The sequence below is a fragment of the Ahaetulla prasina genome, chromosome 2 (assembly GCF_028640845.1).
Source record: "Ahaetulla prasina isolate Xishuangbanna chromosome 2, ASM2864084v1, whole genome shotgun sequence".
NCBI lineage: Eukaryota > Metazoa > Chordata > Lepidosauria > Squamata > Colubridae > Ahaetulla > Ahaetulla prasina.
The window spans coordinates 103,814,376-103,825,394 of record NC_080540.1 but is presented as its reverse complement, the minus strand read 5'-3'; positions in this window follow the sequence as shown (position 1 = coordinate 103,825,394).

Here is an 11,019-nt window from a genome sequence, read left to right as displayed (position 1 = left end):
CGGACCGGGCGTTGCACAACATAAGTCGAAGGCCCAGGCTCTGAGGGTCTTGGCCATCCGGGAAACGGGAGAAGGAAGGGGGATTGGGGCGCGTGATCGCCTGTAAACATCGAGCACGCGCCCCCCCAAAACGATACGATCCCCCCCTTCCGCCATATCTGCCCCTCCCACTTACCGTACAAATGGAACCACCCTCACCAAAAGGCATAATCCTCCCCGTAACCTTGAACCTATTAAATGGGCCGAATAGAGAACTGGCTCCCCACCCGACGGGCTGCCCCCAGCACCCGCCCTTACCCTCCCACCCCTTAAAAATTCCCTATCTAAAAAACCCCAAAGGCTCTTCCTCAACGCATGCTACCTCTGTGGGTCCCAAGACCCGTCATTGAGGCCGGCCCTCAGTAATAAAGCGGGCCACTCCTGCGAGGTGGGGGCACCTCGCAGGCGCAAGAGTTCCTGTACCGAATATCGCATAGATGTCATATAAATATCGCGTGACTAGAAGAAAGAATTAGACGAGGGATGAAACTATTCCAGGATGGCAGGATATTAAACAATAGTTTCTCCAATGGATACCCATTTTCTGATGACTCTTCAAATGGTGGCTAGTACATGATGACAAATGATATAAAGATGGAGAAAGATGGAAAAGTGACTCAGTCCTAAAATCCATTGAAAATGAGGTAGGTAGTTCTTCTAACATCGCCATCGGTATCTCTTTTTCAGTCATTTCTGGATAAGTCCCCCGGCAGATCGCAAGCCGGTCTCCAAGTCTCTTCCACCACAGTTCCACGGGAACAATCATGGCCAAAGAATCCCAAAATGCCATGTAAAGTGCTGATGACAATGCACATTAAAATAGTGGAATGAAGCAGGCCCATACAGGCCAGGACGCCTCCAATGCCCACCACACCACTCCCCTCCACCAGGATGGTCCAAGACTAAAGATCTCTCCAGGCCAGCCCCTCACTCCAAGAACTCCAGATCTTGTCCAAAGGCCTGACCACTCCACAGGTCCAGGCCTTTTCCAAGAACCAGGCCAGGCCAGGCCATGCACCTCCGAAGGGGCCGACACGTTGTAAAATGCCGCAAGTCCCAAGCGCGGCGAGGAGCGGAATAAGGACGGCCTAGAAGAGAGTCTCATACAGGGAGGGCAGTGGGGGGCCCGGAAACAACCCTCCATCCCCCTCACACCTAAAGACAAGTCCAGGGGGCGGTCGAGACACCATAATTAATCCGATGCAGGAAAAGTTATTCCGGTGCGAAAAAGCAGAAGAACAGCCACGGCCTTGTCTATCAGCAACGAACGACAAGCCGCGGCCTCACCTCACGTCCGGAGTAATGGCCGCCGTCCGCCGCTCGCCCTCGCCCTCCCGGCCTCATTCTCGGCAGCCGTGAGTCCGAGAAGGCCTGCAGACCTCTCCCACAGCTGCCAAGAGGATGGTAAAGCGGGCCGGGGGGCGCAAGCAGCTCGGCTAGCCACCTGGACGCTGCCATCCAGCGAAGAACATTCCGTCGGCGGCTCCGATCTTCTAGCAAGCCGCCATCTTGCGCATGCGCAGAGCCAATCTTCTTGATTCGTGCGGTATTCAGGTCCTCGATGGAAGGCAGGTTGGTAGCAATTATTTTTTCTGCAGTTCTAATTATCTTCTGAAGTCTGTGTCTTTCTTGTTGGGTTGCAGAACCAAACCAGTCAGTTATAGAGGTGCAAATGACAGACTCAATAATTCCTCGCAGAAATTCCTCACAGAGATCGTCGCTGGATGGAAGCAGTTCTAAGTAAAGCCACCTTCTGCAATTGACGGGTGGCAAATTTGTCAATGCCTATGGTGTTCAAGTGGTGCTCCAATTATTTTGGGACTGCACCCAAGGCACCTATTACTATTACTCTTGCTTGCCTTTGCCTATTATTATTATTTACTTTATTCATTAAACATGAAACTCAGTTAACTGAACATTCAAAATGCATCACAAATACCATTGACTGGTGCTAATGGTTGATACGGGTTGCTGCCAGCATCCTAGGTATCAACCAAGTATCTTCTTAAGATGTACGATGTTCCAAGTAATGTAGTTTTTTACAGTTCCGCTGGTGTTATTGCAGGAAGCTGCAATATATTGATGTGTCTTCCAAAATTCTTGGACATGGTACAAAGTGCCCTGATGACGATGAGTATCACCGTTACATGTTTCATCCATAGCCGTGTAGTTTCGATGGCCAGGTTGCGATATCTCATGATTTTTCCAGTTCTTTTTCGACTCTGGCATTTATTTTTTATTTATTTTTATTTTATTTGCATTTATATCCCGCCCTTCTCCGAAGACTCAGGGCGGCTTACACTATGTTAGCAATAGTCTTCATTCTATTTGTATATTTATATACAAAGTCAACTTATTGCCCCCAATAATCTGGGTCCTCATTTTACCTACCTTATAAAGGATGGAAGGCTGAGTCAACCTTGGGCCTGGTGGGGCTTGAACCTGCAGTAATTGCAGGCAGCTGCTGTTAATAACAGACTGCATTAGCAGCCTGAGCCACAGAGGCCCATCTCCTGGTACTGCGATGTTGTTATTGTTGTTGTTGTTGTTGTTGTTGTTGTTGTTGTTATTTCACTCTGTTATTCAGAATGTTTTTTTATATGAAAACCATCCAGAGTCATTGGGAGCTGGATGGTGTAAAAAAAATATTAAATAAATTTCCCCACTAGTAACTAGTGGCATCTTCTAGCATCACTCAGCCACTCTTGAGCTGATAAAAGGCCAGTCTCTTAGATGGTACACAATAGTTGGAAGACATTGTGGAGAAGTGACCTGAACTAGATCTGTCCATCTGACAAAATGAAATGTCAGGCCACTTTTGCATGCAAAGGATTTTGTCTATGACTAAAATATGCCTTCTCTTCAATACAGGAAGATTGCTGAGCTTCATTCATTGGAAGAACACATCAACATAATAGGTAGGGCAGTCTCCCCTTACCTATTCTCACTACCCTGAATGTGTGGTAGTACTATCCCAAGAATTTCCAGCAAATTTGGTCACTCTCAGTAAAATGACTTGCATACAAGATCCTGCTTACAGAGATTCTTACTAGAATTCTCAATTTGATTGTGGTTTTGTTATATGGTTTGGGAGAAAATCTGATGGAATGTTTTTTAGAGGCAATTTTTACAAAAAAGATTCTGAAGTTAGTATTTCCGATTCACATAATGTGTTCCCTGGAAATCAGTGGCACCATTCATGATTAAGGATGAGTTTAGAGCACAGAGCTTATTGCTCATAAAGTACCCTGAGGCCATGTACAAAATACGACAGAGTATCAACCATGGTTCTATGTTTTACTTGAGTCCAGCTGTTTGAATGCAAATCTTTGCTGGTTATAGGTAATTTTTTCCCCTCTAATTCATTAAGAGTTAAAGGAAGTCCTTTTAGCCATTAGATTCCTGTCATTTCCACCGAAAAGGAAGCCTCTGGCATGAAACTAGATATCCACTGTTTTTAAATCCTGCTGATCTTTGACTTTAAACTTCTGGACAGTATTAATTTCCATTTAATTTAAAAACATGCATGGCATTCTCAGCCTGATTGAGTTACAGGGAAAGAACACCAATATGCTTCCTGTTGAAAGTAATAAAGGAAATTGTTCCTTCCTTATCGATCTATCAATTATCAATAGTTAGGTTTACCGGGAATTGGACATAGAAATATTTGATACCAGGATGTAAATTTGTAAAAGAAGGTAAAAATCCATGCTGTTTCTTTTAAGAGAAGGAGAATCCTAAAACTCATGAAAGGTGAGATTGCATGGCTAAAATCCATCCTTGCCTTTTTGGCATTGAAGTCCAAGCTGCTTTCTAATGCAGCACTATTTGTCATTGTGCTCAACCATATTCCTCTGAAATAACATTTCTAGTTCAGGATGCAAAGCAAGCCAAGGAAAAGTCAATAGGCCAAGTGGTGGTTGGATGGTTAACATCCAATTTAGAAATCTGGCACATTCTATGGAGTTGCTAGACTAGATTTCAAAACTGGATTTCTACACCAAGAAGAGGATCAGACTATTAGTAGCAGTTATCTCTGGAATATGCCTGTTGGAAGATATAAAGGCAGGATCACTGACCTGTCCAGCTTGCAAAAATCCAAAGAGCCATACCTTTCTCCTGAAGATGTACCTCTTTGGCAAGACTTGCAGATATTTCCCTGGATTTCCTTTTCTTCAATGATAGCCTTTAACTTCGTTACTTGTTGATATGTAAGAATATCTATAGAGGGGAGTAAGAATTATTTGAGAACTTCAGAAGACTTGATGTGATTGGCATAGTAGTCTTCTTACTTTCTTTTAACACTTTTACCCCTGTTCATTTCAGAGTTCTCTCTGCTGGTTTCCAATTTCTGTTGTGGGGTGAAATCTCCAGTCAGATTTTTGAAGACCTATTTCATTTCACATATATTATCACTGGAGATGAAACCATAAATTATAGGCAGATGTGCTCCCCTAGGAGGAGCACATAGGGGAGCACATTAGGCCTTTTACTATATCTGGCAATAAGGTAAAGGTTCCCCTTGCACATATGTACTAGTTGTTTCCAACTCTAGGGGGCAGTGCACATCTCCTTTTCAAAGCCAAAGAGCCAGCGCTGTCTGAAGAGGTCTCCGTGGTCAGATCAGGTGTGCAAATTGTACTCTGAACTATCTTTTAAAGAGCACTAAAATTAGCAGAAGATGCTGGTTTGGCAGTTCCACCCAATGTTTCCTAGATCCTGTGAAATCATGCTCTAAATCATGGCTGGTTAGGGAATACTGAGAGTTGAAGGCCATGCATTTTAAGTTGCCAAGTTTGAGAAACACAGCTCTAAATTAAAAAGTAATATAATACAGTATTTTGCATATTGAATTGGGATTTCTAAGACTGGATTTTGGCCAGAAAGCTTATTTAGTAATCCCGAGACATCCCTATTTCTCAGCCTGGATAGGTCGTTATGAGGATAAAACTGAGAGAATCTGTTACTGCCATCATCACTGTCACCAACAATATAATTTGTTTTAGTCCATTAATAATTCCAAAAAGCACAAAGCAGTAGCAAGTTCCCCTCTGCATCAGTAACATTAAATATAAATTCAAATTCTCCAGATTGCATTTGACAATCCATAAATGAGAACTTTCCTATTTTGACAAAATACTTCAAATGTAAGCAACTGACAGTGCAAAATTCTGCATTGATTGAAAATCCAAATTTGTGGTCATTTAAATTACACTTAATTTCCTAACCAGAATGGGTCGGATCATGTTCCTCAGTCAGAGCTACTTGTTAATGTCTGCCAAGTGCTGACCCAGCAAAGCATCATCTTTAACACACTGTGCATGGCCACATCTAAGATTAAGTGTAACTAGCATTGTTTTCCTATATGGATGCCTAACCATGGTTTTGCTCTTGCTGATGAGCTGCGTGCTGATCAGCAGGTTTCTGCAGCAGCTTTGGAGTCAGAAACATTGTTTATTATTTCACTCCCTGTTCCAAAGCTGAGAAAACATTGTTTATAAGAAACTTCAAAAGACTGTGCCACAGATATCAAGCCCATATTGTATGAGCTTTTGCCAAGTCAAATTAGGTTATTTCACTTGATATTAGGTTTGACAAGCAAAGAGACTGTGAAAACCAGAATTCCAGCAGGGCGTGCCGCCTGTAATTCTGAAATATACCGATATATATATATATTTCTGTGTGTGCATGTACGTGCGTATGCACACATGTGTTTTAACATTTCAACAGTAGCTGTACTCCCTACCCTAAGATTAGATTACTGTCTATATTTATCTTGTCTTCAAATGTGCCTTATTCTATCATAGTCTTTTTCTAAGATCAAGATTCTTCTCTAATATGGATAAATTAAATAGACTTTGTTTTGGCTTGCAAACTAGTCCTTTCAAATGGCATGTCTCCATGGCTGTGCTTTGTTATTGTGCTAATCTTAAGAAGCAATGATTAAGATGGGCTTTCTTTTGACTTTCAAGATACCTACAGACATAATACGGGACTTTTTTAGGGGAACATTTCATATAGAATTTCCCACTGACAAGTGAATTGTTGAATAAATAACATAGTAGACATTATCTCTTAATGTAGGGAGCACTAGTGATACCAAAGTGTGGCAACAAGCCTAAAAAGCCCAGGAGAAAGGTAACAAAACATACAGTGTTGACTTGAACTCTTTGTTGGGTAGCAGTTCTCAATATTCCTAAGTAACCCAGCAAGTCAAGGGCTTCTAAGTAGAAATGATGAGGATAGAATTTGGGACCATCTGAATTTTAAAATATATTCCTTGTCATAAAGTTGTGCTTTAAAGAAGCAGAAGAATTGAGAATGTTCAAGGGGTGGAGACATAACTGACAGTTACATGTGTGTAACTGTAGTTCTTTCTCATTCACACTTCACTTTTGTTATGCTCAAAAGTACACCTTTTGAAACTAAAAGAAAAATCCGTCCATTTTGAAAGAGAAACTGCCACTCCTTGGAAGGAACTCTAGGTTTATTTAAAGGCAATATAAGCGTATATTGAATCACAATGTGCATTTCTGTAGGAATGTGTCCCACAATGACCAAAGAAACACTGAGGTAAATGAGAGGAAGGACAAGAGAAGAGAAAGGAAGGCGATGGAGATTCAACATAGAACAAAAACAAAGGAAAAAGCTAAGATGAATCTATGCCCAAATGAAAATAACTAGAACTCGCTATCCCAGCTCACTTTGAGCAATGCTGACAAACCTTGAACACAAAATCAATTGATATTTAGCTTACTGACAGAAGCTTGAAATGGGACAACATAGTGCAGCCAGCTTGGTGAGGCTAGCAGTGGGAGCAGGGGTGTGAAAATGGGATGTCCCAGCTGCTGCCTCCTCCCTGCCACCCATCCTACCCACCTCTGCCATTCCCAGCCTCTTTGGCGGCAGCAGCAGTGTGAAATGGGAAGCCCCGGGCTGCTGCTGCCACTCTGCACTCTGTCCATCTGCTCGATCACCCAGCCACCAGTTCTCCCTCCATCCGCCCAAGTTGTCCACACTGCAAGTTGGCCATGTGGAGTTGTCCTGCAGTGACTTGGCAGTAGTGAGTTGACAGAGGTGACTTGGGGGTGGCAAGCTGGAGGTGGTGAGCTGATCACATCAAGCTGGTTGTGTCAAGTTGTCCTAGACCCGCAGAGACTAGCCATATTCTGGTTGATTGGAGAAATAGAAGTAGAACCTGGATAAACATTTTTTGTCAGACAGCTAGTAAAATAAAACATACAGATATTGATATTATTGTTTATATTTAAAAAATATAAAGAATTTTAAAAATGTTCAAAAATATGGGACAGATATTCTAAAATCATAAATGTGAGAAATATAGCTTTGTAAGCATGTCCTGCTTTAAGCATATTGTGTGAACTAATTGTGGACATTTATCCAAAGGGGGTTAGTTTTTAGCCTGAAATATCTTTGTGTTCTTTATGGCTAAACTAACTCCTCCTATCAACCAAATTGGGGTTGGGTTGGGAGAAATTATCCAGGTCACTTCTGAGACAGGATACAATAGTGGCTTAAAATGGTCACATGACAGTGGGGCTTCTCTAGGCACTCCCTCTCTCTTCTCTTTTTTACTTCTATAACCAATATAACTATAGGGGGAAGTTATAGTTTAAAAAAGGCTGAGGGGATTGGGGTTGAGTAAAGCCTCTTGATTATATTTTTCCTGGTGCTGGCTCTGATATGTCACAACAATTAAAGGCAGGATATGACAGCAGCTTCCTTTAGAGTGGCTAAATGGAGTTAGAAAACAGCTTTTCCCCACAAACTGGATCACTTATTCACAGGTCTGAGTTGGGGGAGGGGATCATATTAATGCTTAAATAAATTTTAAAAATGCACTGCCAGTACACAGGAGTTGGTCATTTAAATGGAAGATTAACTCACCCAATCAGCCATTCTATGGAATCATAGCATATTGCTTGTATGTCAGTTTGTTATAAACATAGGTAGTCCTTGACCTATGACTTCAACTGAGCCCAAAATTTCTGTTCCTAAACAAGACAGTTGTTAAGTGACCTTTCTTATGACCTTTCTTGCCAGAATCACTGCAGTTGTTAAATAAGTAACACGGTTGTTAAGTGAATCTGGCTTCTCTATTGACTTTGCTTGTCAGAAGATTGCAAAACGTGATCACGTAAAGGTGGGAAACTGCAACCATCATAAATATGAACCAGTTGCCAAGCATCCCAGTTCTGATCACATGACCATGTGAAAGCTACAATGGTTATAAGTGTGAGAAACTGCCACTTTTTTCAGTGCTGTTGTAACTTTGAAGCATCGTTAAATGAAGTGTTATAAGTTTAGGATTACCTGTATGGAATATGGTCCTTTGTGCTCTTTCAAGGAAGAATAGGATTGAGAAATAGGGGTGATATTTTCATAGGGTCAGGAATCATGGAATAGGATTGGTCCATGATGAATAAGGATAGGATGGACGATATGCAATATTCTAGATAAGAATTTCTGCCTGTTTTATCTGCAGAATGGGACACAAATTACTGGGAATGAGATGTGTCACTAAAGACATTCTTGGTTGGAGACTATTCATGCAATTCTGACAAATACTTCTCCATTTCAATGCCTTCCAGACAGGTTGGTTATGCTGTCTGGGGATAGGGGCATCTAGGCTTAATACATATAGAACTCAACAGGTTAGGAAAAGCTATTCTTCCATATTATCCATCCCTGCCATTTTCAAAATTATACTTTTTATTCAAAAAGCAGAAGTCTGGTTGTAAATCGACTGGTAAATGAGCTATACATTTTAGTCAAGAAGCACAATTCTGAGTTGTAAGCAGACTGACAAATTACCCATGCATATGTCGGGGGTGGGGAGGGAGGGGGAGAAGAAGAAGAAGAAGAAGAGGAGGAGGAGGAGGAGGAGGAGGAGGAGGAGGAGGAGGAGGAGGAGGAGGAAGAAGAAGAAAAGTGAGAGAAAGAAAGAGAGAAGAAGAAAGAAAAAAGAAGAGAGAGAAAAAGAAAAAGAGAAAAGGGGAAAGAGAAAGAGAAAGAGAGAGAGAAAGCAAGAAAGAGAGAGAGAGAAAGAAAGAGAAAGAAAGAAAGAGAGACACAGAAAGAAAGAAAGAAAGAAAGAAAGAAAGAAAGAAAGAAAGAAAGAAAGAAAGAAAGAAAGAAAGAAAGAAATTCTTCTTGATGAAGAATGTAGAGTAAGGTCAGTGAGATACAAGCCACTAAGGCATATAAAACCATTACACATGTAGCCATTACACCAGCATGTGCAAATGTTAATTGTCACCCTTACATCCAGCTTAATCAAATCTAAAACTTCATTGACTTCTGAAAAAAGGCCACAAGCGTTGGATTCTGGGGATGATTCCACAAAGTTGGGAATCATGAAAGAAGTCTTGGCAGGAAGAAGTGATTATGCTGGGATGTGAGAATTCACCACAACGACTATTTACAAGCTATACATCCAGCTGTTAATTTCAAGTTATCAAAACCAATCAGTATATCCAACTTCTCAAACAACATCTGATCACCATCATCACGCTGGCAATCGAGTGCTGACAAACATATATAGCAGAGTTGAATTTACTTAAGTATACAGCACTGGTTTCCTTCACTAAACACTAAAATGTGACTTCAATTACCAAGTCAGCTCTTACACAGTGTTAGAATCTAGCAAAAACAGAAAAATAGTCATGAACTCTTGCTTGGAATGGAAAGTACAGCTGGGGCAAAACAGAAAGGAGTTTCATGTGTTCATTTGCAGCAAAAGGAAAAATAAATGGCCTTTGAAAAGGAAAGTTTGCAATAGATTAATGTCCTGATTAATCAAAGCCACATTCCTTCCAATGTAGCAAGGTTTGGTAATGTTTTGGTGGCCAAGGATACACTTGACAGATTTTTATGGGGACAAGGGCAAAATAGGTAGGATCTCTGCTTACAGATTGACTTATTGGTTGATTATGTCATAAAGAATGTATTTATTCATACCTTTCAGGTACTAATACCTTTCAGGTATTTGTAGATTAATACCTGAAAGGTATTAGTACCTGAACATAGAGAAGAAAATTAAACTGTCAATTCTCAAAAGGACACCTACTGGGGCGGACCAAGTCCACCATCCACATCAAAAGCTCAATGGAACAGATTGCTTCAAAAGCCTCCAGGAAGGCAAGCAGAGTGGGGCCTCCCTGAATTAAAGGGCAATGTGTTACACAGGAAGGAGGGGGTAGAGAAGACTGTAACCAAAAAGTCATGCCTTTGGATTCACACCCTTTTCATCTCACGAAGAGTGAGGATCCTCAGCAGACTCTCTTTATATGCATACACAAGCTGAGCTAAACAGGAATGGGAGTGATGATCCTGTCAGTATTAGGGCGCTAAGTTGTGTAAAGCTTTGTAGATGTGAACTTACATCTTACTTGGGACTCTGTTGGCAGCAATGCAGCAACCAAAGAACAGGTGCAGCGCTAACAAACCTTTCTCTCCCTCCCACTCCCCTCTCCTGCTTGTAAAGCTGCTTTTTCCTATTAGTAAAGCTGCTAGAGCTTGGATTATTTCATTCATCCAATTTGTACAGCTGCCCATCTCATGAGCAGTGACTGTCTTTATATTATGGATTATGGATATGTTTACAGTATTTTAGCATGTTCCTTTGTATATGTATGGTTGTGTTTATCGTTGTAAATACTGATTGTGATGTTGGTTGTTAAACTGTAATTCAAACTAATTTTATTGGATAAAAATTACATTTATGTACAATTATGAAGACATAAAAATGTGTATTCTTCTTTGATAACATTAGGTAGATATTGATGAGGGTGATTATGATGAACCAATGGCAGCTTCAGAGTTGCTTTTAAGAGTAACCTTATTTAAAGTGCATTGAAGTAGTCTAAGTATGAGATGGTAACGGAATGCATCACAGATGTAAGAGCTTGCTAGTTCAAGAAAGCCTGCCCCTGGCAAAAAGCTTCATCTGCTACTTCA